Source organism: Miscanthus floridulus, chromosome 18 (assembly GCF_019320115.1).
Source record: "Miscanthus floridulus cultivar M001 chromosome 18, ASM1932011v1, whole genome shotgun sequence".
In the NCBI taxonomy this organism is placed as follows: domain Eukaryota; kingdom Viridiplantae; phylum Streptophyta; class Magnoliopsida; order Poales; family Poaceae; genus Miscanthus; species Miscanthus floridulus.
In genome coordinates, this window is record NC_089597.1 from 55,950,704 (window position 1) to 55,976,730 (window position 26,027).

Genomic DNA, 26,027 nt, shown 5'->3' on the forward strand with positions numbered 1-26,027 from the left:
CGACGGGTACTGCATACCCGATAGACAAGGACACTTGGGGTCGTAGCTTTGCAATCGGAGACGTTTCTTTTTCACCCCGGGTATAAGTGTCGGAGTCTCGGAGATGTCGAGGAGAAGGAGCGAGGTTGCGAGGAGGACGTGCAAAGGTGGCAGAGAGACCGAACTGAGGAAGCGAGGGGCACGAGCGCTCGTGAGGCAGACGTGCTTGTGCTGATGACGAAGATGGTGAGGAAAAATTGAACTAGGGTTCCTAGAACACACAAACTATATATATGATTGTTCAGATATGGGCCAAAATACCTATGTTGAGCTTCTTTGGGCCTAACACTCGCATGACAGCTCAAACAGTCAGGTTCCCCAACGGGTAACAGGGACGGATAAACAGGGAACGTTCACGTACCCGCTATACCCGTCGGGGATGGATTCTTGCCTATTTAGATGCCCGCGGATAAAAATATGATCCTATCTTATCTCTTAATGGATCAAATACCCGTCGGGTATCGGATGTTGGGTCCGTTGTCACCTTTACACACAGCGCGCGCACAGGTGCAAGCACAGCGACGGCCAGAGGAGGTGCCGCGTCCGCGCTTTCCTGCTTCCAGGCGAGGCCTCGTTTTGTTCGGGCAGTAGTCGGGCTCTGGCCCGAGTCTATCTGGTCGTGCACCGAGTCTTGGCCGGCGGCACGAGACCGTGTTTTTGACCCGTGGTCCATGGAGAATCAGGATCACAGGCCAGCGGGGACCCGTGTTTCTGCCGGTCTTGCTCGCTCGGCATGGAATGAAGTTCGGAACAGACTGAAAGACACGGGCGCGGCAACGCCACCCTTTTGTTGGCTTGTTTGAACAACGCCACCCTTTTGTTGGCTTGTTTGAACACTGAAATCTGTATATCACGTTCTCATGCTCTTAGTTTTTTTTTCCGAATGCATCTGTATATCTTTGTTCTTATGCTCTTAGTTAATGTACTTTTAAAGTGTCTAATTTAGATCCTGATTGTAATTAATTAGCATTGTTACGTAGGAGAAATAGTCTGCTCTAGTTCTGGTTACTTCTTTTGCTGCAGTTGCCTGCTTGTAAGTTTTCTAGAGGCTCAACATAGATGATTTTGAAACCTGGTTTCTTCATCTTCACATACTTTCTGATACATCTTGTATACCTGTTGATCCTAAGATGTTCCAGGTCTTATATCATGTTAGATTACACACATGCAAGTTCATAATTTCAGATTATGGCATGGCAAAGTTGAAACAAAAGCTCAGAGTTTGACTGATATATCTGACATAAAAGAATGCCAAATTGGCCTTGACACTGAATGAAAGCTGTAGAGTATTACAGCTTATGAATTTCCAAAGGAAATGCATTGCAACTCTTCAATGTATATAGTTAAAGCAACAGCAGATAGAAGAGTTCATTGGTTTAGATGGAAAAAATATTTGACAGCACAAGTGCATACCAGATAACCAAGGTTCCCAACGAAACTACATTACCAAAATCAAATTCAGTTGGAATCTAAGGAATGGGAAAGTAGCATTGCTACTTATTGGAGAATGGAGAGATAAATTAGAGCAGCTTATGGATGAATATCTTTGTATCCATCGGATCGAATGAATAAGACAGATATGATTTTGAATAAAATAGGGAAAGATCACTCACGATGACTCATTGAAATTGCAAGTGAACCAGAGATGGTATTGCTTATTTTTATGAGTCATAGCTTGTCATAACAATTACATGGATTTCCTCAGAAAAAGTTACAATGATGTAATGAACAGCTCATCAAGTTCAAAAAAAATGTGGAATGAACTCACTCAATGTTACTGAAAAAGAAAAAAAAAGATCAAAAAATAGTCATTAAGCTCTATACTATTATGTGGGCAAGGACAAAAGCTGTAAAATTGAAAACTTGTTTCCAAGTTGGCCTTTTAGGTTTAGTCTGTTTGTACAATAAAACTGTGAAGAATTATCTGACAGCTTCAATTAATCTAATTGGAGAGATCTAATCAGATATATCTCATAGGGAGTGGGGTTGAAACCAACAATGATATAAAAGTCTATAACTAATCAAATGAAATTTAGAAATGCCCTTCTGAACTTACTATGTCACTTCCACCAAATTGCAAAATTCTAAAAGGATGTATCCACTTAAATAATGTAATCACACATCAGAAGAATAAGAGTCACTTAAATCATCTCATTTGCAACTGATTTAACCTTCCAATCCTAAATGAAGGTATAGTAGGATATTTTTGCTAATTTGATAGAAGATATTCAAATGTCATGTTCTAATAATATTTGAGAAATGCTATTCTATATTAAAAAACTAAATTACTAATGCAAAAAACTCTGGATGGCTATAAAATATTAAGCAATTCACAAAGAAATAAGATAACTTGAAGGGGAAATCTCATTTTAGAATATGCATTTGATATTTTTAAAAAACAGTAGCAGACGAAATATCTATTAGAAGTTTCGAACATAGGCTATGAGAAGGTTTCTTTTGCCTGTAGCATTGCTAAAGGAGCAGAAGGTCAAATTTGTATTGCAAAATAGATCACCTGGACAGTGATGGCAGAATCTCAGTCCAAGGTGACTTTTGAGTATACAAAAGCTGGTAATGTTTGTCCGTGAAGTTTAGGCCACAGAGATCAAACACATTAGGCATGACAATATCTCTAATTAAGACTAAAGACTCAGGAAGATTTTTTCTATTATCTAGTATCCTTTCAGCATCGATGAGTTTCACATAATTGACGGTTCAAAACCTGCTATACTTTGTCATCACTAAATGTAAACAAGGGTTCACTGCACAGAATCAATAGTGTTTGCTTGTGGAATTGCCAAATAGATATGATATATAGAAAATGTTCATGCTTCTAAATAGCGTGTTCCACTGATTGGGGAGGAAGCATCATGGTCCGCATTTCCATAGCTCCATCAAACTGGAAGAATGGCGCGCAACGGCCTTCATATCAGCAATGTTTTCTCTGAAAACAGGTTGCCAAGTATCATAAAATCCTGGAGTTCAGGTTGCTGCACCAAATGGCAAAGTAATGCCTAGTGAGTCTGCATGCCTAACATGAGCGTATTCCATCTAAGGACAAATCTTAACTTCTGATTTCAGACTACTGGGAGTACAATGCTATGACATCACAGCCCTGTTGGTCTTATAATCTCTAAAGATTGAGAAATTTATCTTCCATTAAATCTGATTATCTGATATGAATTATGCATACTCTGAATGAATAACTCGTTAAGATGTGTTGCAAAATAGAAATTACTTGATGTCATAGATTTTGTAATATATAAGCAACAATATTAATTCTAAATATAAGCCTATACCTTATGAGTCTTGAGAGAGAATTATCATATAATATTTGTTTTTTGCAATTGTGCAGTTGGAGATGTAGTATTCAAAGTGATGATACAGGTTAACAATATACATAGGAGGAAAAGATAGTGGCGAGCTCATGTTAAGAAATTACAATTAAATACACCATTATATCTATGTGTAGAATCTCAAAAAAAATTCAAAAGGAGTTTGGATATGATGGGTTCTTACATGGATAATTAAATTATCTAACTTCTACCATTCACCTATTTCATAAAAAAGCACGCAGAGAGGCTTGGCTGGTCGCTTTAGCTCTGCTTCCCGGGCAGTGCCTGGGCGCCATGGCTGCTTGCTCGGAGAATGCCTGCCTCCGCATGGATCTGTAAGCTGGCACCTAACATCCCCTTCCAAGGCAGCCACGAGCAGCCACAACCGCCGCAGAGATGCAGTTTGCCGGAGGGCTGATGGAGGTAGTGGTTGCAGCTGGAGCAAAGGGGTGACGCGGAGTCTTGTCAGGCGCACAGGGCCGCAAGAGACCGCGCGCGGAGACGGTGTTTCGTTTTCGTGGAGGGACATGCCGTCGCGGAGGCCGTGGAGGCACCCACGCCAAGCTCGAGCGTGAAGCGATGGGAGGGGGCGAGGGGCTGTGTCGAGTTGGGGAGGGGGATGGGGAGGAGCAGCCGATGGCCGAGGGTGGAGGACAGGCCGATTCATGGGCATAGCATGGTGGACCGGCTGACCGGCAGGAAGCGCCGAAGGGAGAGGCGGCGTGACTACAGGCGGGGATGAGTGAGGCCGATGGAGAAAAGGGAGGAGAATTCGAGACGGGGCGAGAGCGAGAGGAGCTGACCGATCCAAAGAAACCGAACACGTGGCAAAATGATAGGGTAGAGTTGTTGGTGCAGATTTTGTCTTGTAAAGATGGCCGCAGCATGGAAATTTTCAGGATCGGCATGACGGCATCCGTCTCGGCCCTCGTTGCTCGGACTCGGCAGCTTGGAGGAAACCGAGCAGGGGACGCGGCGGCGGCGGCGGCGGCGCCTCTCAAGACCATCGCCCGCTGCGCGCACGCACAGTGAGCGCGTCGACGTCCCACGCCCCACGGTTAATTACGCCCGGCCGGCGCGCCACGTCATCATTTCCGTCCGATTATTCCTATGAGCTGTGCTGACAGCGACAGGGACATGTTCGTGTTGGACCACTGCCGCTGTTGGTTAACGTTCGTTTCGTCGCGTCTGGAAGCCCCTAGCCCCAGGCGGCAAGGCCATCCTAGAGTACGAACGGTACTGCACGGACGCCGTAGATGATCTTCGGGACGGAGAGATAGAGATCTGGGCGGCGGCGGCGGATGCTGCCCGCCATCGGCTACTTCCCTGCGCAGCGCTGGGTGTGTCTTATCTTTAATTAATTAATTGATAAGATCCTGCTCGTCAGGTAGGTTCCATAGACGCTGTGACGAATTGGTTAGCTCGTGAGCAGGTGGTGGTTCGTAGCCACATGGAATTAAATTGCGGATTAGACTGCGCTGCGGGACCGCACGCTGCTCCGATCTCGATTTCCTGTCTTTTTTGTACAAGGTCGATTGCACGGCGCGTGTGGAATTCCACATATTTTTTTTTTGAGAAAAAATTCCATATATTAATTAATTCCCTGCATTTTAGAAGTGATTAAACCCGGCCCAGCAAATGCCACGGCCCGGTGCGTATGCACCACAACTGGGCTATGGCCTGACAGTAATCGGAGTTTATCACAGGCCCATCTAGTTTCTTTCTTTCATCACTGAGCGACTGGTTTCCAATAGAAATGTTGAGATTCGTAATTTTTAATTGCCTTAACCGACGTACTCGTTCTACCTTCATATTTTCCACCTAGAATGTCTTGTTTGCCACTACGTCGGCAACCAGATCAAATCATCTTAACAGCTCCACCGATGCCTACCTCACGCAGTACAACGGAAATGGCCTAGACAGATAAATCTAACTCCAATTCCCACCTATCTAGTTTCAGGCCTTGTTTGGGTCGGGTCAGCTAAAGTTAATAAAGAAACTGCTAAAAGAAAACCTCTACCTGATCCATCCAACCAACTTGTAACTAATAAAAAGCTATTAGCTGCCCCTAGCTAATGCAGCTAACTACTGTTTACAAGGGGGGCTGTTCAGTGAAACGGAATCTGTGCAAGTGTTGCAGTAGAGCAGAAGATGAAACATCTGCATGTGCATGACATGGGGCACCAGAGAAAATTTCAGTTGCGCATTATCATAGCACAACGAGCAGAGGAAATTATAACCCGGGATCCATAACCACAAGTGAGGAATTGAAACTACTGCGGTGTGATGCGGAAAACCGAATGCAGCAGTTGATGCATCAATATACATACGCACAAACTTCTTATTTCGTACTACCAGAGAAAGAAATGCATGGCAACAGAGGATCCCTTTGCCTGTTCTGTATCAGTACGTATACTAGTAACTAGTGTAGCTGCTCTTGTTTGCCAGCCTACGGAAGAACGGTCCTCACCACCTTCCTGTCTACACCAAAGGACTGCATCACGGGAAAGATCATTAGTTAGCACAGAACATCCACTTCGGAGTGTTACTCTACATCATGTTCTTACATCACCCTGCAAAACTAACCTACAGCAAGCAGTTTCAGTAGACAAGTAGGTACAGTTAGCGGCAAACGTACTATATATATAAGCAACAGATTTTGAGTTGAAGTTCAATTTGTGCTACGCTGCAAGTTGGCTTTTATAATTCAAAAAGGGTATCTGCAAATCCTCAGAAAAGACACTGTCCATGAATCATAGGAATTGGCATGGAGAACTACTGAAGCACTAATCTTGATTCTTGAATGAACTATAAGCCCTTAATATCTGTACTTACCTCCAAACCGCAGTCATTCACATAGACATTTGTGAAGAGCTCAGATGGATCAGGCATTGGACTCTCCTGCGTATAAAAAAAATCCGATGAACTCGTAAGCACAATTAGTCCGAATAAATGGACATACAGATATACTAGAACATATTAACTGAGACTCAGACAATCAGACCTTCGCTTTAGCAATGGCAGCGTCAACTTGCTTCTTTATCTCCTTTTCCATGTCCTAGTAGAAAAGAAGAGATTGCCTTAAGGAATTTAATATATCAATTAAATTTTTATTCCATCTGCCAAGTAAAGGATGTTCAAGGCCATGCACTTCTGTCATACATTTGTACTCTTAACAATCTAAACAATACCTTTAGCTCTTGGGCCGTTGCAAAATCATGGGCCAATATGAGCTTCCTAACCATTTCAATTGGGTCGCGCTCCTGTGTATCATAATTTCATAGACAGATAAATCATTCAGAATAATGTTTATCCCCTGAGGAACACATTTTTCAAGTGGCAAGACAAGTGCCATCCTAACCTGTCTTATCCCAGCAATCTCATCCCTAGTGCGGTAGGTGCTACCTGGGTCTGACATAGAGTGCCCATGGTATCTATAGGTGTCCATCTCAAGGATCTAAAATATGAAATGAATAGAACCATGGTGATCAGCATCTTTAAGAAGAAAGTCTAAAATCACAAAATATATGTCAATGTCTCCATGTGAACTGAAAGGAGGAAGGATTGCGTATAAAGTGTGGATGTATTGCATTGCATATGGTGGTATAAATAGAGTACAAGACTATACAAGAGTATAGAATTAGGGATGTACAGTAAATACTTACAAGAAAAAAAAAGGCGTATGACCTAGGCTGTAGATTAGCATAAGATTTTTTTTTTCAAATACTAAAGCTTCCAGGATAATTTCATCCACTATAATGAACAGGTTGCAGACCCTCAAATCAGAACTAGGAGTATTGCCAGTGAGAAATATACAAAGTAGACAGCCAGAAATGCTGGCAAAACATGTTTCTAGGTGTAAGGAGTCCACACTCTGCATTGACTACCTTACACAAAGTATTGCATTCTGGACTTGCTTGTTGAATAGAACATGATGATATGCAAAGGTGCAAAACAAAATGGAAAAATGTATACGGTAACATATGCCAGCAAAGGAAATCCAATTGACAAGAATTGAACTCAAGATTTTCATTCAAACACTGTTCTGGCTTCGTTCGGCTTACTAAAACTTGGCTGAAAAACACTGTTCTGGCTGAAATGTTGTGAGAGAAAAACACTGTTCCGGCTGAAAAAAGAAGCCGAACAAGCCGGATTTAAGGTAAGCCGAACGGGGTAAACTCAAGATAAAAGAGTAAAAGCAAATAAACCACTTGACATTCAGTTGAAATGTTGCGACAGAAGCACTGAAGTTGCTCCGAAAAAAGCACAGAAGTTGAAATGGAGTAGTAGTATTCTAGAGTACATCTGATTTCATATCAGATCATAAGAAAATAGCTGCACCAACCATAATATTTCCACATTGTGGAAGTAAGACTGTATTCAGGAAAGCAGAGGGGCAAACAAATGTCAAGGCAGCCGTCAGAAAGATATTTGTATCTGCTTGTAGCCTAGTAAAGCTTTCCAGATTCCTAGTAACATCTTCTGGTCTAACCCCATATGTGATGGATTATGTGCTCTAAGATATGCATACACTCATGTAATGTAATTAAAATGATAGAAATCAGAATTATTCTTAAATACTTACAATTGACCCATTTTCAAGGACATGTTCTTTGGCAAATTTGCAAGCTTGCTTCACAGCAAGAACATCCATTCCATCGACCTACACCAAACACAAGGTGAAGGTACCATTTCAGTGCCAAGCATTAACTAGATTGCAGATATGAAGACCAAAATCAACATCATATTATACAGATTATGCTGAACAAGGGGATCCCAAAAGGATATCAATCTCGACAATACTAACATAAATTAAACGACCAAGCCCCAGAATATGCAAAACACATAGTGCTATTAGTCCTTCAAAAACGACCATTTGTTTCAGCAAACTATTTGAGATCAGAAAAACCCAACCGTATCACAGCCAAATAATTCAACACTGAACTCCGGCGCAACCAAATTTGCGTTTACGAAACTAATCAATTACTATTCACTTCACTCCGAAATAAACAAATAAACCAAACAGAAAAAAAAAACTCTTTACCTTTAACCCAGGCACATAGTCCCCGCGCTTGTAGTAAGCCGGGCTCTTGGAGGCCCTCCACTCTGCCGTCCCCATCCCATCTGCATAAACCAGGTAGGTACTCCAAAATTACTCCACTTCCGATTTCGGAATCACACGGTCGAAACAGTACGACCAGCCGACCAGGCACATGGTAACAGAAGAACTCACAGTGGTTGTTCTCGCAGACCAATACGACAGGCAGCTTCCAGAGCGCGGCCATGTTGAGCGCCTCGAAGAGCTATCCCTGGTTGGCGGCGCCGTCGCCGTAGAGGTCAAACGTGACGGTGCCCTCCTTCCTGTACCTCTGCGCGAAGGCGATGCCGCACCCAAGCGGCACCTGCGCGCCGACGATGCCATGGCCGCCGAAGAACTTGGCGTCCCGCTTGTAGAAGTGCATGGAGCCTCCCTTGCCCCTGGAGCAGCCGTCCCGGCGGCCCATGAGCTCGGCGAAGGCGGCGACGAGGTCCCCGCCGCGCGCGAGCTAGGCGCAGTGGTCGCGGTAGGCGGTGATGATGGCGTCGGCGTGCGTGATGGCGGCCTCCATGCCCAGGGCGACGGCCTCCTGGCCGTCGTAGAGGTGGCAGAAGCCCCGGATGAGCTTGGCCTTGTAGAGCGAGTCCGCCGCGATCTCGGCGCGCCGCATGAGCGACATGTCGCGGAAGAAAGACAGCAGCTCCCGCGCCGAGGTGGTGGCCTCGCGCGACGGCGGGTCCACGATGTGGGACTTGAACGGCACCGAGGTCTCCACGGTGATCGCGTCCGTGGAGTCGGAGACACCCCGGGCGAGCAGGGGTAGGGGTAGCGGCAGCGGCGCCACGCGCGGGCTGGCGGCGGCGGTGGGGGTAACGCGGCGGAGAATGGCCGCGGCCATGGCATGCAGGGTGGCGGGAACGGGCGCGGCAGAGCAGAGGTGCACGAAATCGCCGGGTTTTGCCGGGGGTAGGGGATTTCGGGTTGTTTCTCGCTGGTTCGGCGTAGGTGTCGAGCGAGCCGCTGGAGCTGGGTGGTGTTCGGCAGAGTGGCGGGGCACAGTCGCTCGCGCGCCGTGTGCCCGTGTGCTGCGTGGAGCCGCCGCGTGGTGCAGACTCGCTTGGCGCGGGGGCGTCGTGGCGTCGCGCGACGGACGGGAGCCGGGAGGGCGCGTGCTGTGTCAAACACAGTGATGTGAGCTTGACTTTCCAACAGAAAAGCTTACGGATACGAGCCAACATTTCACAGGACAACCGCCGGCGATCGCTTTTGGCCTGTCCAGGACGTTGGCACTGCACAGTGGACAGTTGGACACGAATCCCCGGTAGACCTTCGAGTTCGAAGAAGAAGCAAAACGTACTCGCGAGTCGCCATCCTTTTTTACTAAACAAAGCAGCAAAGCACACAGGTGGCTCGCCGGTAAAGTGACCTAGGAGCCGAAGCGGGACACACGGTCATCTTCCGTTGGGCCCCCGACCAGCATCGTTTTGAGCGCATGGACACCTGTCACTAATCTCGCGATGACACGCATCTCCGCAGCGGCCGCCGGCGCCGGTGGGGAGCTGGGGTCTTTTGGTGCATCCCCTTATATAATAATAGACTGTAATAAGTTCCAAATGCTGAGCGAAGAAAAGAGGATTGGAAAAACGGATCGTAAACTTACAGCTCGAATAGACACATGGACTAAAAAACTATGTAAGAGGCATTCGTGGATCATATATTAATAATGAAGACCTTATAATTATATGGTGGGCTAGGACATGATTACAAGAAACCTTGCCGCGAGCGGCCGGCTGTAACTATTATCCTTCCTCTTAACGCCGTACCCTAGCTGCGGCTTACTAAGGACGTCGCCAGCAGTTAATCTATTTTAATCCACGTGAACGAGAGAAAACAGAATATGCACTCGCTGGCGATTCTTCAAGCAGTAGCTCGCACAGACTCTAAAGATTTCACACTCGCGTCACACTACAATAACACTACGACGTGTTCGTCGTCTACGAGGCTCGGTGGCTTCGGTGATCTTCAAAAAGACGTTTAAGATGTATAGGTTGTAACTTCTAGAGGTGTGCGTGTATGTGATGGCGTGAATGTGTTGTGTAGAGTATAGATACTCCAACCTATACACTACGAGTCCAGAAAAAAAAAGATTTCACAGTCGCTAAAACACTCTGCTCTTTATGCTTTTGTGATGTACGGCTGGTATTGTTTCCTTCTTATACTCACTCTCACCTCACGCCGCTTTCTTCCTTGGCGTTGAGGACGCACTAAAAGTACGATGGTGAAATCGAGCGTCAGACTTTGAGGTGCATTGACGTAAATAAACACAGCGAACGATGTCGTAGTTTTGGCAAACCAAAAAATGCAGCAACAACCAAACGAAAAAGAGGATGTATCGTAGTTTTGGTACAGCATGCTGCGGCGGCAACCAAAGAGAAGATTAAGGCCCTTCATAGCATGTGCTTAGAGTGATGCCTAGACAAGAGAAAACATCGGTGCACTACTCTTCACGTTGTGGCTGGCGATGCTATTTTACAGTGATGTCATGAAAACTGACAGCAGCGCAAGTTCAAGTGCCAGTGTGTCCAGAACATAAAAAAAAAACATTTGCTTGCTAATTGATGATACGAAGGATTAGCACGCGAGTCCCAGTGCTTCTTGATGGCTCCAGTGTCCTGTTCTCACGCTGCAGCCGTCCAAGATTAGATGCCTGTTCTTGCCGTGGTATCTTTTTTTTTTGTATCAGTCCCCACTGTAGAGGGCCTAAGGGCAGCTCCAATGACATGTCAAATGAGTTGCAGGGTGTAATATAGTAGAAGCAGTTGTTAAATCTGTCTAATGAGTAATGAATCATATACAAAACACTTATTTAAAGTATTTTTTTAGTAATATGTCATCAGATACAAACGAAATATCACACGTTAGAATAACACTTCACTGCCGGTTCAAAATACCCGATCACTATCGGATTTTGAGCCGGCACAACCATACCAGCAGTGATGAGGATAAGCTATCACTGTCGGTTCCTACAAACTGGCAGTGTTCTTCAACTTCACTGCCGGTTCTTTACACAACCAGCAGAGTTTAGTTCCACCAACACTGTCGGTTCATAAGACCAACCGGTAGAGTTCAGTTCCACCAACACTGTCGGTTTGCGTTTCAACCGGTAGTGTTGTCGTAAGAATCACTGCCGGTTTGTGACAAGAATCGACAGTGATGGCTAACCAAACGCTGCCGGTTTATGGCTCCAGCCGGTAGTGCCATCATTGTCGGCTTGTTGCTAACCGGCAGTGATGTTTACGACAACACTGCTGGTTTTCTGCTAACCGGCAGTGATGTCATGTTCGCATTTTATTGTTTTATAATTTGTTTTAATTTATATTTTTTCGTGGAATTGAGTTTCGCTTTATATACGCTACGTAGACGACAGGTCCATCAATATTAAACATTACAAATGTTACGGTTACAGTTCAAATATTCTTATCAATATCTCGATCCCTCAAAATAAAAAAGAAATATTCTCGGACTTCATAGATTGTGCAATGCTTCTCGAACTTCTTACAATAATTTTGTGAGCCGCTCTGGACCATACTGGTCCTTGAACTTCACGGATTGTGCAATGAAAAATATTTCATCTTTTTTAATACCTCGGCTAAGATGAATTTTGACAGCTCCGATTGCAGCGCGACGATCTCCATGTCTAACAACCTTTCGTGGTAATATTTCTTGCGCTGTTGTTCAAAAAAGATGATATCCAAAGAGGAATCAGTAAATTATTTTGTTGAATGATTAACAGACATAAATGAAATGGGGATTATACACACCAACTTATCGGCTTCTTCTGATTTTCCGCCGATGTAGCGAAGCATTGCCCACATTACATAAAACTCGCATTCATTGTTTCCCGCCGACTGTTTTAGGTACTTCCCCTCCATTTCGATAACCTTGAATGGGACCTGCGTCCCACCGATATGTCTTCTTCGAACACTGAGCAATATTAAAAGGAGAAACATTAGAAAGCGGTATGTGTGATTTGAAAATATTATGTTATTAGGACTGCTTACTAATTCAGCACCGCCACTAGTGCATCCAGATGATGAAATTGTTTTTTCTTTGAGTCCCACACCTCGATCAGATTTTTAGCAAGATTAACACAAATGAAGACAAAATGGTTGCTACAATCACAGAATCCTAATTATCGAATAATCTTACCGAAAAAAGAAGCATAAAATTAAAGGAGCAATTATGTATTTGGCACTGGAACAAATAAGTATTCTTTATTTAGCACTAAAAATTTTGAACTTTCTTATTTGACATTGAGTTAAAATTTTCTTCTGTAAATGACACTACCATCCATTTAGTGCATCCATCCACCAGTTGACTGCATTGACTCTATCATGTTTCTTTTCGAAGTACCAAAATGCCCCTCTGTACTCGCTCACGGCCGACGGCTCATCTCCTACCTAGGAGCTTGCAGAGGCGCAGCAGTACAAGATCTACGCGGAGGGGTTCGCGTGGTCGGTCAGCCTCAAGTACATCCTGTCGTGCGGATCCATGGCGCTGCTGATCGAGCCGCGGTACCAGGACTTCTTCAGCCGGGGCCTGGAGCTCCGGGTGAACTACTGGCTGGTGACGGAGATGGGCATGTGTGAGTCCATCAGGGACGTCGTCGACTGGGGCAACGCCAACCTCGGTGAGGCCGAGCGCGTCGGTCGGCGTGGCCAGCGGCTCATGTAGGGCCTCCGAATGCACGCCGTCTACGACTACATGCTGCACCTACTCACCGAGTACGCAAGCCTCATGGACTTCCGCCCCATGGCGCCGCCATCGCCTGACGCGCACGATGCGTGCGAGGCGTCGCTGCTCTGCCTCGCCGATGACAAGCAGCGCAGGTTCCTCGAGGCGTCTAGGGCGGAGCTCGCAGATGCGTTGGGAGTTCCTCGCCCGCCAGCGCTGGCCCCAGCTCGCAGTGCGGGGGGCGTGGCGGGGCGGTCTTGCCTGCTGATGCTAGTGCCAGGCCACGACGGGGCGAGCTCCGCGATGGTCGTTCATGCGCGACGTGCGTCTCAGTGAGGAGGAGGACGTCGTCGAACAGCTTCTCTGTCTAGAGATGACGCGATGGCGCTGGAGCTCGACACGATGCCGGTCATGTGGCTTCGGGTGTTGGATGAGCGGTGGCTGTGATGCTGCTTGCCCACATGGCCATGTGGCCGCCGCCGTGGTGGCTCGCCCGCTCCATGTCGTCTGTGTGCTCCGTGCGCCACCTAGTTTGCCCGCTTCGCGCTGGCCGCGTCCTTGGCGCGCCGCCTAGGCCACGAGCTCCTTGCGCCGCCAATGGCGAGCAGCAGCAGTAGCACGTCGGGTGAGCTCCGCGACGGCCATCGATGGCGAGCAGCAGCAGCACGCCGGGCAAGCTCCGCGAAGATCACGTGCTTCACGCACCGCGCTCCCAGGCCGCTAGCTCCCCGGCTGCGTGCTCCACGAGCCGCCAAGGCTACGAGCTCCACGTGTTGCCTAGGCCGCGTGCTCCGCTGGCCATGTGCACTCGGCATCAAACGCCGGTCGAGCCATGCACGGTGTGCTCTGCTCTTGAGCCATGATGTTATGATGACGGTATATACTCTCCTTTTTTTAGAAAACTAAAAGATAAATACCTTGAAAATATAAGTTACATATTTGAACCAGTGGCCATCCTGAGCCATGCATCCTTGATCTATGGTCGAGATGAAAGGAAGAGTGAGGGGCATAATCTGTACCTGCTATTACCAAATTGAAATTTATTAATTATTTATTTGCAGTCTTCAATTATCAAAAATCCACATTTTAGTTCAAAGTATATTTATGATATTTATGATTTTCTTATTTGACAATTTGTCTATTTATTTTTTCTCTATTTAGCACCATAGACTTTTGCTACAATCAAGGGCATTTATGTCATTTTGCTAGCCACTTGACACCGTTACTAGTCTAAATGGACGGCGTGCCATTTACGAAAGAAAATTTCAACTCGATGCTAGATACGAAAGTTCAAATTTTCTAGTGCTAAATATGAAATACTGATTTGTTTTAGTGCCAGATACATAATTCTCTCAAAATTAAAAGCCGAGAACACATACTCGCAGTTGTAGGCTAAAAGTATGTGAGGTTTGTTCTTCATCTTGAATTCGTTGAAAACAACAATAAATCTCTATTTTAGGTCTTCCACGTCACATCCATGGAGGCCTAGACATGTCTTCTCATTGACTCGCAATAGGTCCAAGAAGCCTATGTTATCCCATTTGCTTTTTAGAATGTAAAATTTTGCTATACACCTACATAAAATCATGGAAAGTGTTTAAAAGTTAACAATTTGTGTCCCGAGAGAGTAGTTAATTGTAATATCATGCGTGTAGAGTACTTACATAATCCACAACGCCAACATTTGTGTATCGAGAGAGCGTTTCTGGTATAGCTGGAACAAGCACTCCCACTCGACATTGAACTTCTCTTCTTTAGGATAATGAAAAACATGTGGCGAACGGATAATACCTCAAAACCAAAGTCCTCCATCTCTATTGCTTGAGCCATGTAATATTCATGCAACTGGCACATATATGTTATCAAATTTTTATACTCGTGATCGGGAACCAAAAGATTGCCCCTTTCATACTTCATTGCCGGTGTTCCCATCCCTTGTACATCATAATAGATGTCTGCGGCCTCTTCCATGGTTAATTCGGGGTTGTCTTCGACATACTTCTGTATCTTCCTTAAATCTTCATTGTATATTTCATCGGCTCTTGTTGTAGCGTACTGATTCTGTGTTTGTCTTTCGAATTCGAACTTCAACAAAAATGGAGGCAGTGAGACACAAAGATTGAAGAAACTAATACAATCTTTTTTCGAGATGTGTGCTATAAATTTTCCTTCCATCAAGTTTGTAACGCTGCCATTGAACGACCTTTTTCTTTTTTGTTGGTCCACTTTGGGAGCATTAGTGACTGAATCCAAGGACCTTTTCTGCGACTGCAAGGATAACGACGAGAATTCTATTTTCCCGGGGCTGATGAAGATGGAGGAGGAGGAGGAGGACGAGTCTTCTCTTTTCTCGAGGCTGATGAAGATGGAGTCGGACGAGGAGGAATAGAAGAAGACCTCTATCTTCTCGGGGGTGATGACAAGGGATGAGGAGGGGAGTGATCTCTAGGGATGAAAACGGATCGGATACGGACGGATATCACCGATATTACATTTATTTTCATATTTCTATCTAGATTTGGATTCGAATACGGATAGTGTCAACTATGTAGGATAGGATACGATTGGATATCGACATCATAAATATGCGATTTGAGTATTCGGATACGGATACGGTATCGGATGTTGGATATCCGGACTCAGATACGGACAGATCTCAACCCCTCTAAATGGATTCGGTTTCGAATACGGTCGGAAAATATCCATACTGTTTTCATCCCTAGTGATCTCTATTGGAAGATGGTGAGTGATCGTCGTGGGTGGGCGAAGACTCGTAGTCGTCCTCATCATCAGAGGACAATTGGTGGTCAAGCTTAATGAAGCGCTTGCGTCAGGCCACTTGAGAGCCCTTGTTATGACCAAGTTTTGGCCTGTCTTCCACTATGGGGTACTCAATGTGTATCTTGTTATACTTCTTATCAAGTATTCTGTCAATGGTGACGCGAGCATACCCCTATGGAATTGGGCAGCCATTAATGGTCCCATCTCCCGTAGGCCAGGCCTGGATGAGTGCCACCTTGTCCTTGTCCATTCCTAACGGATGTACAACTTGACATTGATGGGTTCAGTGATGTCGTCCACCGGATGAGGCACATTCACATCTTCTTCGTTGAGCGAGGTCGATCCATAGCTGCTGCGACCCATAAACTATGGGCTAAAGGTAGTAGGAGTAGGGTTTTGTGGTACTCCTGACCCCTTGGACAACAAAATTTACTGGACTCATGCTTCAACAGTCGCCTCAATCCATGCGTCCATTCTTTCTTCCGTCTCTTTTAGTCGCCTCAAATACTTTGCCTCCTGATCCGCTCTACCCCTCGAGCGGCTCTAGTAAGTGTTAGATTCTTAGGGAAATGCTAGTTTCCAAGGAACAACACCGGTTCCTTTAGTGCGACCAGGGTGCTCCTTGGTTCTGAGTGCTTGGGTGAGCACGTCTTTCTCCCTATTAGAAGTGTGAGTCCCTTGCCTCACCTCCTCAATTACCTAGGAGATCCTCTGGATGAGTTCACTCATGGGTTGATTTGTGGAGCTAAAGCTCCCATCCTCTATGTGGCGTACATTTCTCCCCATACAATATATTACCGATCTTGGCTCCCAATCGGCGGTCTCAACCTAAACGCCTTCCTCAGCAAGGTGATCCATCTTTTCAAGTTCTGCTTCAAATTCTGGCATCTTTTTGGCGTAGCCATGAGAGACGAGATGATGAGGATTCGTCGCTTTTAGTGAGTTCTCCTTATTCTTCCTGCTCAGTTCTAAGTACTCCTCGGATAACCTGTATTCCTTAAAATCCTGCAAGAAGTCCTTCTGCTTGCTAAACTGTCCACCATCAAAATCTGACTCTTTATTTTGGAGGACAAAATTCTTCTACAATGACCCCTTGAAATTCTTGAAGCATGTCACCATGACTTCTTTTGCTTTTTTCTTGACTAACTCCATGTCATACTCCGTTGGGAAAGCGAAATACTCTGGGATCTTGATATCCCATATGTAATCCTTCTCACTTTCGGGAACCCTCCATGAGTCATCATCTTTCCCAATCCATTTTCTATACCTAATTGAGATGAAGCCCCTAACAAGTAACCCAAGGATAATCTTGTATTTGGTCAAAGCTATAGGCGGTGAGAGTGGATCCTCGAATTCATCAAACTTAGTAATGTGCCAGTGTGCATTCCTACCAATAGGAATCTTTGACACGCCTCGCTTGGATCTGGCCTTCCTGCTACCCGAACCCTCTGGCTCCTCGGCCGGCGGAGGCTCCTGCTAGAGACACCAAGTAAGCTATGACCCTCTCAATTGATTAGCGTGTGTGGCTACATAGTCACATGATACCAAAGTTACCTAGCCATCTTGGTCATTTTAACCTAGATCGAGCAGGCCAGACGAGGTCCATGGCTGCTTGTTCTCACCATCCTAATTGACACCATCACCGTTTGTCGGATCGTGCGGCTCTCCCGTCCCAGCAATATCAGCCGCTTCTTGTTGCTGATCTGTTCTTCGGCGATGGGGTAATAGACGACGATGAGTCATGGCTATGATACGATCATGGTTAGTTTTGGCTATGGATGACTACTAATAGCATATGTTTATATTATATATATATAATATGTTTAATGCAAAGTCTAATAATAAGTCCACATACAACAAAGTCAAATAATAGCATATATTCACCTAGAACAAATTCATTGTTTGATTGACCACATACAACAAAGTCCACCTACTGTTCTACGAAACTAAGCCTACATCAACTTCCAAATAAGAAAAGCAATGACCATAGCCATAAATAAAAAGCATGACATCTTTCCAAGACCATGGAGCAATTCTTCTAATCTTCACATCTCCGGCGGGTGGCTTCTCTTCAATCTCCAGTGCCAGCGGATGGCCATGGTCTGCATTCATTGGACCATAGTAGGCCGGTTGCCCATGGTTTACAAGGTAGGCTAGATGACTATAGTAGGCCCTCAAAGCTTCAGCTTCTGTGTGGTATTTTTTGTGCAAATTACCAGGGTAGCGATTGACTTGAGCATAGCAATTTTCCCAAGTTCGATAAATCCCAGGCATGTGACCAACATGCACTACATACCATGCCATGGTTGCCTATACATTTAAGTAACTCACTGAACAAGAGTTATTATTCAAGTTATATGGCCAAACTAAATCTATTTAATGTTCTTTATCCTTGACATGATAAAAATTACCTCAATAATGGGACTGTTTATTATTCAGAGATCAATGTGGTTTAGTAATCATACTTGCTAGCATGCAGCATCATATGTCATTACTTTTTTAGTATGCACACAGATTAAATAGATTGACTGCAAAGAACACAGAGAAAAGGAAGGAACTGCCTTGAGCACAACAATTTTGGTGATTATAGCGAACATTGAAACAAAGCTAGAACAACATTGTGTATATACTGAATTCTAGAGCCCTGCCATGCATGACCTCGAGAGCGAGACTCAGTCCACCTTTGCTGCTGTTGTCGAGCCAATTTTAAAAGTTGTTTTAAACTTTTTTTCTAGAACAAACATCTATAGATGTCTTTTTTTAAGCATGCTATATATTCCATCAAATTGCACATCAAACTGGAACAAACATCTATCGAATTTATACTCTGTTCAAATGTTCAGACTACACACACCAAACATGTAGAAGCATATATGACATAATTTGGCCAAGCTGCCTGTACATGTGTGCTTGTAGGTTTACAAAAGCAAACTAAGTCTTCTAATTTAGCCAAGCAGCATGTAACTCAATCGAATAGGAATCGACTGCTATTGGGAAGACAACAACCTAATAAATCATAAATCATAAATGTACATGCACCATAATTAGGTCGTCTGCTTACTTGCTAAAAACTATTGGACAAAAAATAACTTTTCCTCTGACAATGGTCCTTTTGTTCCCAAAAAACTTTGAACCATGGATTCTGATATATCCACATCTCCATATAAACCATACATACTAATTCAAGTAAGCAGCAACACCTCTACTGATTCAAGTAAGCAGCAACACCGTGGGGCATTTCATCAAACACATAGCGGGCTGTGAGCCACGCACTCACCGTGGGGGTGGGAAAGCAGCTGTCCGCACGCTCCTGAAGGCCTTGGCTGTGGGAGTGCAGGTGTTGAGGAGGGGCACGGCCGGCGTCATGGACGAGGAACGAGGGCATGGATGGCACGGTGCTCTGGCTTGGGGCGGTGGACGGCGTGGGGCGGTGCACGAGCGTCGGTGTCAAAGAAGAGGAGCATGGGGTTAGGAACGGCGATGCGGGGGTGGTGGACGGGTGCGCAGGGAACGGTGGTGCCTGTCGACGCGGGGTGGTGCTCCGACGGCGGGGGGAGTGGTTGGCATGGGGTTGAAATGAATTTGGATAATTTCAACCCGTGCCTCTTTTATACTAGTAGCTGATCACTGCCGGTTGTAATTATAAACCGACAGTGATAGGGGTACATCAATGCCGGGTCATTCCCCAAACCGGTAGTGATATTGTGTAGCAGTTAGGTGTTAAGTAGGATAATTTTTTATTTTCTTTTGAATTCCTCCAACTGGCTCAACGGTTAAGACCCCTCAACTTAGCCCCTGAGACCCGTGTTTGAGTCCCAGGCGGCCCAAATTTTTTTGTTCAATTTTATAAATTATTAAATGACTTTGGGAAATGGCTCATCACTACCGGTTGGAAATCTAAACCGACAGTGATGAAGAAATATCACTGCCGGGCCATTCTTTAAACAGATAGTGATTGCGGTGTAGCGGTTACAGCATAAGTAAGTTATCTTTTCCATTTCTTTCGAATACCTCTGACTAGCTCAACGGTTAAGACCCCGCAACTTAGCCCTCGAGACCCGTGTTTGAATCCCAGGTGGCGCAATTTTTTGGTTTAATTTTACAATTTATTAAGCGGCCTAAAGGTCAAAAAGAAAAAATAAATAAACTTTGCCACATATCCTATGCTAGTGCAGCGGTTATGTCTCTGAACTTTGTAGCCTGAAACCCGAGCTCGGACCCGAGGGCTGGCATAATTTTTTTTTAATTTTTTATATATCATTGTAGGTTTTCAAAATAAACCGGCAGTGATAACTAGCATCACTGTCGGTTTCTTCTCATCAATGCTGGTTTTTTTGAAACCGACAGTGATGTTTATATATATTAAAAATTTTCTTTTATATACTGAATAAATAGAAGCATATGTATTCCTATCTCGAAATGGTTTGAAATTTTTTTGGCAAGCTTGTACACCCAAATTAATACCTCACACAGGATCTTAGGTTTTTCTGATCAGTTTTTTTATTTATTATATTTTTCTGTATGCTGAATGAGACAAAAGAGGGTGAATTTCATCTTGGACCCAATAGATTTTTTCATCCACCTCCACAAAATTCTTATCCCTAGGGCACATTAGAGCCTATGTAAAAGTTTAGCATCATTCTAGATCTTTTTGTGGGTAGACTCAGTTCAACTTATAATTAATCGGTGTCGTCGCATGAAAATTCAATTAAACCTCAGAAAGTAGCAAACCATCTCTGAAAAATCCCAAACTAGGTGTTTCCTTCACACGTGACACGTGCAAGCCTAAGAAAAAGTTTGAGACCAATACGATACCGAAATGCGTATGAACCATAGAAACCTTGATAACCTATGTGTATAGTCATGGTTCGATGAAAGGGCACATGTACCTATGTGAAGCATGTATACTGTGCCTATGTTGAAATGGCTTGATTTTTTTTGACAAGCATGTACACCCAAATTAAAACCTCATACAGGATCTGAGGTTTTTTTGATCAGTTTTTTATTTATTATATTTTTCTGTGTGATGAATGAGACAAAAGAGGGTGAATTTCATTTTGGACCCAATAGATTTTTCATCCACCTCCACAAAATTCTTATCCCTAGGGCACATTAGAGCTTATGTAAAGTTTAGCACCATTCTGAATCTTTTCGTGGGTAGACTCAGTTCAACCTATAATTAATCGGTGTCGTCGCGCAAAAATTCAATTAAACCTCAGAAAGTAGCAACCCATCTCTAAAAAAATCCTAAACTATGTGTTTCCTTCACACGTGGCACGTGCAAGCCTAAGAAAAAGTTTAAGACCAATACGATACTGGAATGCGTATGAACAATAGAAACCTTGATAACCTATGTGTATAGTCTTGGTTTGATGAAAGTGTACATGTACCTCTGTGAAGCATGTATACTCCGCCTATGTCAAAATGGCTTGAATTTTTTTGGCAAGCATGTACACCCAAATTAAGACCCCACATAGGATCTGAGGTTTTTCTGATTAGTTTTTTTTATTTATTATATTTTTCTCTGTGTCGAATGAGACAAAAGAGGGTGAATTTCATCTTGGACCCAATAGATTTTTTCGTCGACCTCCATAAAATTCTTATCCCTAGGGCACATTAGAGCCTGTGTAAAAGTTTGGCACCATTCCGGATCTTTTCGTGGGTAGACTCAGTTCAACCTATAATTAAACGGTGTCGTCGCACAAAAATTCAATTAAACGTCAAAAAGTAGCAAACCATCTCCGGAAAATCCCAAACTAGATGTTTTCTTCACACGTGGCACGTGCAAGCCTAAGAAAAAGTTTGAGATGAATACGACACCAGAATGTATATTTCTAGCTGCCCAATAGATGTTACACAAATTACATGCATGACAATAATTAAACACACAAAGCCATACAAATTAAAATTAGAACCCAATTAAACTATGACCTTGAAAACTTAGCTAAATAAACATTAATTACTACTGAAATCACTGCCGGGTTCGATTGGGCCACGCACACTAACATGCCTCTGTAGCCATATATGGTAATTGATGTCACAGATTATGTATCCGCTCGTATCGATGAAGTCCAATGCCCGTATGAGTGCACTCTCTCGTGCCTCACAATACCGAAAGAATGGTCGGCCATAGATGTAACCTACTGAATGACCATTGCCCCTGTTAGTAATCCTTATGCAGTACTGACGTCCTTCTACAGTGAGCTTGTTGAGGTTACCATCGTAGAAGTCCCAATCATACCCAATTGCTCCAGAGCTTGGTCTAGAACGGCCCACAAGCCACATGCAGCATAGGTAAGGTCCTAGAGCACAATCTGCATGCGGAGAAAAAGAAAAAAATAGAGAATGTTATTACAATAATAAACAATAAATAACCACGACTCAGGTATAAGTGACCATTTTACCACATCCGCATGGTTGTAGCTCGCAAACCATTCGCTTGCTTGCAGGACAGGGATATCACCAGCATTCAAAGCAAGTGCCTTGAAGTGCGAGAAATCAGACACATCATAGCAAATACGTCAAAGTGCCTCTAAACAGATGCGCACAACACTGAATTGGGCGCTTATCACGTCCAGGCTCTGTCTTCCCGTCTCCTGTATATGGTTTCGATGATTTGCACCCCTCAAAGGGATGGAAAAACTAAGTTCACATATTCATAGCCGACCACTTGCATTAGATGACATGTTCTCGACGATGTCCGAGATAAAGAACCAGCTAAGTGATGTTCATAGCCAATCTATTAGGAATATAGTCTGCGAGATATATGTATGCAACAATGATGTTAAACTAATTACACTTATTTGTTAGCATCAAAAAACAAAAGATGTTGGAAAATATTTCATACAATAGCTAGAACAGGGAACCGTGGAATGGCCACATTAGGAGCGAATGGCTCATCGCTAGGGTGGAAACCTGGTTTTTGTGGTGGAGGAGGTCCGTTGTTCATACCACCTGATAGATAAAATGCAAAAAATATGAACATAAAATATATGCACAAAAAATTCTTCCAAGTAAAATATGGCAACATAATTAAATATAGATCGAATGCAAGGAATAACAATATATATAAATGTAGAATGCTATGAAACATGAATATAAATATAGATCAAATGAATATAGATAGAATATTGGAGAAGACAACATATCAATACCATTGAAAAATGCAGGAGCCATGACCAAATCACGTAGAGAGAGAGAGAGAGTGGATTTCTTGAGAAATGAGAGTGAAACGTGAGAAATGAGACTGTGTGAGTTCATGGGTGGGTGGGTGTTTACACCAAAATTTGGTAAGCTTATCCTGGAAAGGAAGAGATCGGCCGATGATGTCAAAAGCAAGAAAGTTTCCTAATTAAGGGATATTTATGAGCCGTCCAAGAAATATTATTTAATTAATTTGAGAGAGACATGACGTCCAGGTGCATATTAGGATAAAAAGAAACAAGGACATGTATCAAACAAGAAAGCTTCATCAGCAAGGATTCTATATAAGGGAAATTAGAGTCCATGTATCTTGGTATTTCTTTTTGTTATCTAATCGTGTTCGTTTAGGACTCTTATCAGCCCAGGGTATAAATATAAACCGCCGACTACTGTATCAAACACACAATCAATCAAATACAAGTTACTTACTTTCTCAGCTCCGGCCACCCTTTAGGAGTAGGTGTAGAGTAGATCTCGGCGAGTTCTTTAGCAAGTACGGCTACATCGATCCGATCGACCTCCACTACTTGTCTATAAGTACCATCATGGCTTATACTTCTGTTCGTACGGCTGCATCGATCTGGTCGACCTCCACTATGACTCTGGTATAAGCTAGTTATCGACTCTTGTCTAGTTCAAGCACGGCTGCATCGATCCGGTCGACCTCCATTGCTTGAACTAGATTAAGGTCAAGTTATCAGCCCTATCTAAGGGTGGCATTCCTTTGGATAGATTCATTAAGTTACCAATATTGCTTATTGCTTCCATTATTTATATAATTACAGCAATATCACTTCGCCCGATTGGGATTGATCTAGATTGGCCTTATATCCTTCTTAACCCATTGTTTGTTAATCTGAATTTGATCTAATCTACATCTTAAACGATGAGTTATGTTTTATCGACCGTTTTATGTCAATCTTGATCGCGCAAAGTGTGCGGTTAAGGCATGTTTTGTCTTGAGTAGATCTATTAGCTAGCGAAAGCAATTCCATGGCCCGATATCATGGCCTGTGTGATTCTACGTCACACCCCACTGTTAGCACTATGGATTATGGATCGTTATTTGGTAGATTTGTTCCTGATAGGGCATGACCTTAACTATGCGCTATGCCTGAATCGACTGTTTTAGCCGATTCGAGTGCTTTCACGAATAGTTCACGTCACAAGACCGTTGAAGTAAAGATAGGTTGAAGATGTGTTAGCCCCATGATCTTATTATTGTATTACGGCCTGCATGATTCTGTCTCATACCCTATTGATATTAGTAATAAGTTAGGGTCGTCGAATCTATTATTGTTTCTATGGCCTGCATGATTCTGCCTTATGCCCCACTGGTCATAGCGATAGATGAGATCTAATATGTTCATTAGATTTATGTTTATTAAATGGTTAAATGATGATGAGCTGTTTCATTTATACAAAAGGAATTCGGTTACTTACAGTCATTGGCTTAGCATAAACTAATCATTGTTGACATCCTCTTGCTATTGACTAATGTTTGTCTAAATAACGAGATCTATCTTGAGCGACAACCGATTTACCTTCCATAATTCCATGAGCTTTAATTGATTTATCTTTATGAGTATGCTGGAATCGACTATTTAGTCGATTTCCTTCCATGTCGGCTCTTAGAGCCGCACATTCGGGACTGTCTGGCAACACTGGCATGCTTTGCCTTAAATTATTGATTAGCTTTCTCTCCTTGTCAATTGCATAAGGGTATCATTATGGCACAGATTATAACACCCTTCACATGATTCCGAATCCAAGGTATCAGGGCACATGAGATTTTAATCCATAGATGGGTCAGCAGGTGTAGAGAAATCCAAATTTGCATGCTGATGAGTTGTTGCTAAAGGTGACTGAGATGATGAAGAATCAGTTCGATCTGAAGCCAAAAGGGCTGACCTTTTCGTACAAACACCCATATCCAAAATGGTATGATTTGGTCACTCTTCCTACAAATTACAGGCTTCCAAAGTTTGCTAAGTTTACTGGCCAAGACAGTACAAGCACAATAGAACATGTCAGTTGGTATCTTACACAATTGGGTGAGGCATCAGTTGAGCAGGCCCATCGAGTTCGTTTCTTCTCCTTGTCCCTATTAAGGCTAGCCTTCACTTGGTTTTCATCACTGCCGGTCAACTCCATTGCCAATTGGGCTAATCTAGAAAAGAAATTTCATACATATTTTTATACTGGGACTAAAGAAAAGAAGATTATTGATCTGATTACTGAGCAGGCCCATCAGACACTGAGTTTCTTCATAGGTTCTGAGAGACTAGGAACTTATGCTTCTCATTAAACTTGGCTGATGATCAGCTAGCTGCTTTAGCCATTCAAGGAATGTTGTCAATGTGGAAAGAAAAACTGCTAGGACAAGAATTTGATAACTTGGGTCAATTGGCTCAATGAGTGGCAACGCTCAATAGCCAATTCTAGAGTATACACAGAGATACCCGATTCCAGAAGAGTGCCATAGTGGGCAAAGCTTATAATCCATACTCAGTCGATGACAGCTATGAAGATGAAGAGGAAGAGGTTGCTGTGGCTAAATGGAATTGGGGCAAAAAGACAGTAATGGTGCCAAATCCTTGGGGAAGAGGAGTCGAGGAGAGCTATGACTTTGATGTCACAAAATTAGACAAGCTCTTCGATTTCTTCCTTGAGAAGGGACAGATCAAGTTGCTCGATAATCATGTTATGTTGCCCCCTGATCAGTTGAAGAATAAGAAGTTTTGCAAGTTCCATAATACTACTTTTTATTCCACTAATGAATGTAGAATTTTCTGGAAGCATATATAGAGGGCTATTTAGCAAGGAAGGCTCAAATTTGATATGCCTCAGAAAATGAAAGTTGATGATAATCATTTCCTAGGAGATCAAAACATGGT

The 26,027-nt window shown here is 43.6% G+C and overlaps 1 pseudogene; it reads right to left on the reverse strand.

Annotated features, from left to right (window-relative positions):
* Positions 1 to 5,731: 5,731 nt before the first annotated feature.
* On the reverse strand, positions 5,732 to 9,500 carry LOC136521885 (pyruvate dehydrogenase E1 component subunit alpha-2, mitochondrial-like; annotated as a pseudogene).
* Between the last annotated feature and the right edge of the window lie 16,527 nt (positions 9,501 to 26,027).